The sequence below is a fragment of the Triticum dicoccoides genome, chromosome 5A (assembly GCF_002162155.2).
Source record: "Triticum dicoccoides isolate Atlit2015 ecotype Zavitan chromosome 5A, WEW_v2.0, whole genome shotgun sequence".
Classification (NCBI taxonomy): Eukaryota; Viridiplantae; Streptophyta; class Magnoliopsida; order Poales; family Poaceae; genus Triticum; species Triticum dicoccoides.
The window spans coordinates 99381666-99387149 of record NC_041388.1 but is presented as its reverse complement, the minus strand read 5'-3'; positions in this window follow the sequence as shown (position 1 = coordinate 99387149).

The window sequence follows — 5484 nt, the reverse complement described above, 5'->3', positions numbered from 1 at the left end:
CATTAGCTGGGGACTCCCACTCGCCGCTCTCCTCGGCGCTGTCCCCGCCCTCTTGGTCTTGCTCCAGGGCTTGTTCACCATTGGGCATCAAATACATCTCCGTGTAAATCTGCAAAACAAGGAACCGATCATAAGTCAGTCAGAACCTCAATCAGTCGGAAAATATGTTCAAAAGTTCAGTTATGACGACCAGACCTTGTCTGGCAGGTTGCTGTCGCTGAAAGGGTCGACTCTCCTGGCACCCCTGGGGTTGTCTTTGTTCCTAGTAATGCTCATCAGCCACTCGGTCACGGTTTTGGCCTACACTTCCTCTAGATGAACCCGAGCAGTGTCGCCAGCCCCGGAGTACATCCACATAGAATGATCGCGAGCTTGGAGGGGTTGGATTCGCCGACTGAGGAACACCTCGAGCAGGTCCATACCAGTGACGCCCTGATTGATTAGTTGGACTACTCTCTCAACTAGCATGCATGTCTCTGCCTTCTCAGCAGCGGTCACTTGCAAGGAAGATGGAGTTTGGACACGGTCAAAAGAAAAAGGGGAAGTCCGGTCGACTGGCCTGGGGTCGCGATATCCTGGCAGTAGAACCAGGTCGACTGCCAGCCCCTGACCGACTCAGGAAGAGTCATCGGAGGAAAAGAGCTCCTCTTCCTCTTCTGAATGCCCAGGCCCCAACACATCTGGATAACGTGGGTTTTCTTGTCATTCGAGTTCGCTTTCTTCACGGTTTGGGATCGGATGGTAAAGATGTGTTTGAAGAGGCCCCAGTGCGGTCGGCACCCCAAGAAATTCTCACACATAGAGACGAACGCAGCAAGGTACGTGATGGTATTGGGAGTAAAGTGATGGAGTTGGGCACCGAAAAAGTTTAAGAAGCCCCAAAAGAAAGGATGTGGTGGAAGCGAGAAATCGTGGTCGACATGGGTGGCGAGCAAGACACACTCACCCGGTTGCGGCTGCGGCTCCAATTCCCCCCTCGGCAGGCGCACGGTCTTATGGACGATCAACCCTAACTCAGCCAAATCATCCAAGTCCTCTTGCCAGAGCAAAGATCGGATCCAGTCTCCCTGGATCCAACCTGACAGCAGCCTCGAGCATGATGAAGACCCCCGATTCATCTTCTTGTTCTTCGCCGCCCCCGTCGCCTTCTTCACACGCTCTAGCGCCGCCGTTTTGTCCTTCCCCATGGCGGCAGAACAGCGGTGTTGAGAGTGGTCGTGCTAGGCGAGGTGGAGACGCGAGAGGAAGAAGAAGGGGAATGAGCACGCACAGTGTGAATGCCTCGGCCTCGCCGCTTTTAAAGGCCTACTTTCGAGTGGCTGACGCGTGGGCCCGATCAATCCTGTCAAATCCCCCAACAGTTGCACACATGATACGTGGCGAAAAAGGTGGCGCAGAAATCGAAACGTCCGATTTATCTACTCCACTTACCACGGGACGCTCCGCCTGGCGCGCTTCCACCCAAATTTCGAATCCCGTGAGATCCGGGATCCTCTGTAACCGATCTCACCAAAGATTCCAATCAGAGATATCAATCGACAGATGCCACTGAACAAACCAGTCAGTGATTTTTGAACCGATCAAGGCGACTGAAACGAAGTTGAAAGTTTCAGCAGCTGACCTCCACTTAGAGAAGAAGACAAGGCAGATCAAGGGCGGGAACCAGGTCAACTACCATCCTTCTTTTTCACTCAAACCTCGATCCATTCGGGGACTAATGATGTAGACACAAACCTAGGGTAGGGTAATAGGCCTGACCTATACGCCCCACCTAAAGTCTTGTCCTAAGAACTAAGAAGTTCAAGAATCAGAAGCAGAGGACCCGCAAAGGTGTCGAGCGAAGTCCACTCGACCTATCAATCACTCGGAGACCTCTCTTACCTAGGTCACTCGACCACCAAACCACTCGACATATCCGAAGACCTAAAGCCGCTCTGCACAGCAACGGTCAAGCATTCATTCACATACTTAATGATCATTTGTAGCACTTTAATATAGGTGTTACCTATAATGCCTCCTCTTAATGTATATTGCACCCTGTGTAATGGAGGGGAGCTGGAGTCCTGGCGTACTCTATATAAGCCACCCCCCTCCTCTGGGACAAGGGTTTGCACCCCCTGTAACTCACATGCGTATAATCCAGTTGACCGCCTCCGGGCTCTGAGACGTAGGGCTATTACTTCCTCTGAGAAGGGCCTGAACTCGTAAACCTTGTGTGTACAACTCCTCCATGGCCAAGATCTTGCCTCTCCATTCCTACCCCCATATTCTACTGTCAGACTTAGAACCACGACAGTGCCTCCTGACATTTAGGGGTTGTGGCAGTGTCCCGGGGAGTTGAGCTCTGAGGTGTTGTCGTCACAATTTTATTGTTGCAATTCTGGAATACCTGAGTTCGCCGACATCGAAAATCTCTTTTATGCAGTTGTTGGTGAGATAACCTCGACGCCACCCAGTACTGGGCGGGAGTTCGGGAGTATTGTCATAACTCATATAACAGATGCTTTTCGAAGGTTGAGGTAACTGATTTCCGAAGGTTTCTTGGTTATGTGTTGAAGGATGGATACAGCTGGATGTAGGATTTGCTAGTTTTGGGTGAGATATTATGCTTCCCCTGTATCCCCAACACCTGATTGCATAACCAGAAAGTTTCAGAAGTTTTATAGGTGGGAATTCATGTAGCTCTAGTAATTCTTCCACAAACATTTGGTTTGTGATTGGGTAATCCTTACCGCTTATTTGTTCATATCCGTACCTTGTTGCTTTGCTTTACTTTGGAATTCATTCGTTCATTCTTGTTCGAATGTGAAGACTTTATGTTGCAATTTCGATCCATTGATTCAGCTTGAATATATGTCTTTCAAGATGCTAACGGATGTCAACCTCTTCAGGATGGCTCCTCCAACGCGTAAGAATTCGGAACCTCCGCCACCACCTCCACCTCCGGAGGCATGGAAAGTTCTCATGGCAGCCACCAACGCCAACACTCGGATGCTTTTGCAACTCTTGCAAGAGCGCAACCAAGGGCAAGGCAACCAAGGAAATCAAGGCCAAGGCAACAATCAGCCTCAGTTTGCTACCCTCAATCAGTTCCTCGTAAACCAGCCGAAGTCCTTCAGCAACTATGTCGAGGGCACAGACGCCGACGATTGGCTCATGGATATATGCAAACATTTTGAGTGTAGCAATGTCAGGCCTGAGGATTTTGTCAAGTTTGCTTCGTTTCAACTCAAAGACCAAGCTGCTGAGTGGTATCAACAATACGGAGATTTAGAGGAGGTCGTGTGATTACCTGGGATGATTTCCGCCGAGACTTCAAAGCTCATCACATCCCACAAAGTGTTGCTGAGAGCAAGCGTGAGGAGTTCCGCAATCTCAAGCAAGGCCGCATGTGTGTGTATCAATACAATATCCAGTTTCAAAAACTTGCTCGCTTCGCTAAACAAGACGTCCCTGATGAAAAGAGTATGATTTATCAATTCAGAGGTGGCCTCAGAGAAGATCTATAATTAGCTCTCGTGCTTCTTGAGCCGACTAAGTATGATGAATTCTACAACATGGCACCAAAGCAAGAGGCTGCTCAGCTCAAGTGTGATGCTTCTAAGAAGAGAGTTAGGGATGTAGTTCAATCTTCTTCTTCAACTCAAGTGGCAACTAAGCAGCAGAAGTTCTGGTTGCCTCCTCCTCCTCCGTTTCGTCAGCCTTATCAGCAGAAGAGTAAAGGTGGCAATGGATCTTCCCACCCACCCAACCTAGGCTATCAGAACAAAGCTCAGTCTCATACTCCAAGGTCAAGTGCTCCTTATCACCGTCCGCTCTCAGAGGTTACTTGCAACAAGTGTCAGCAGAAAGGGCACTATGCAAACAAGTGCTTCAACCAAAGGTGACTTCCACCTCCTCCTCCTGTGAGATCTGCCAGCAATGCAATGGCCAAGCATAATCTCAAGCATGCTAAGGTCAACATGATGAACACAACTCAGGCAGAGGATTCTTCAGAAGTGATCTTGGGTAACCTTCCAGTTAACTCTATTCCTGCTAAATTTCTTTTTGATACTTGTGCATCGCATTCTTTCATGTCATTCCTATTTGCTTCAGAGTACAATTTTGACACTAAGGCATTACCTAAAGAATTGCAAGTTGTTTCTCCGGCTAAGCGTTTGAGCTCTAGCATGATGGTTCCGAATGTCAATATCGAGATGGCCGACTATAAATTTATGGCTTCTCCAACTGTTCTTGGTGACTCGGATATTAATCTAATTCTCGGCATGGACTGGCTTTCTAAGCACAAGGCTCTGCTTGATTGTGCTGCCAGAGAAATTCAATTGACACACTCTTCTGAAGAAGTGATCATCTATGCCGCTCGTGACGAAACCATTCGGCTGTTTTCTCTCAATGATAAGGGCAAGTTGAATGCCATCTCTCAGATTCCAGTCGTTTGTGAATATCAAGATGTCTTTCCAGAAGAGCTTCCAGGAATGCCTCCTCACCGGCCAGTTGAATTCGTCATCGATCTTGAGCCTGGCACGGAACCTGTTTGCAAACGTCCTCACAAGCTTGGACCAGAAGAGTTGAAGGAGTTGAAGAAACAACTCGATGAACAAGAGCGTATAGGTCTGACCAGACCGAATTCATCTCCATGGGGTTGTGGTGTTCTTTTTGTCAAGAAGAAGGATGGAACGGAACGACTCTACGTCGACTACCGTCCATTGAACATGAAAACAATAAAGAACAAGTACCCACTTCCCAACATCAATGAGCTACTCGAGCAACTTAAGGGTGCACAAGTTTTCTCCAAGCTTGACCTCCGTATGGGTTATCATCAGATTCGCATTCGTGAACAAGATATTCCCAAGATAGCATTCAGAACAAGCTATGGTTCTTATGAATATACCGTCATGTCTTTCGGTCTTGTCAATGCTCCTCCAACGTTCTCTCGCATGATGAACTTCATCTTCAACCCTTACACAAATGATTTCATCTTGGTGTATTTCAATGATATTTTGGTCTTTTCCAAGAATAAGGAGGATCATGCCAAGCATTTGAGATTGGTACTCTACAAACTCAGAGAGCATCAATTCTATGTGAAGTTTTCCAAGTGTGAGTTCTGGCTTGATGAGGTTCTATAGCTTGGTCATATCATCTCAGCCAAGGGCATCGCTGTTAATCCTGAGAAGGTGTTTGCAATTGTGAATTGGGAACCTCCTCAGAATGTCAAGCAGCTCCGTAGGTTTCTTGGGCTTGCAAGCTATTGTCAAAGATTCGTTGAGAATTTCTCTAAGATTGCAAAGCCTCTTTCCAACCTCCTCCAGAAGCATGCTAAGTACATCTGGACACATGAATGTGATGTTGCTTTCAACACCCTCAAAGAGAAGTTAGTTACAGCTCCTGTCTTGACTCCTCCTGATGAATCCAAACCATTCGAAGTTCTCTGTGATGCCTCCCTGCAAGGTCTCGGTGTTGTGTTAATGCAAGAGAAGAAAGTTG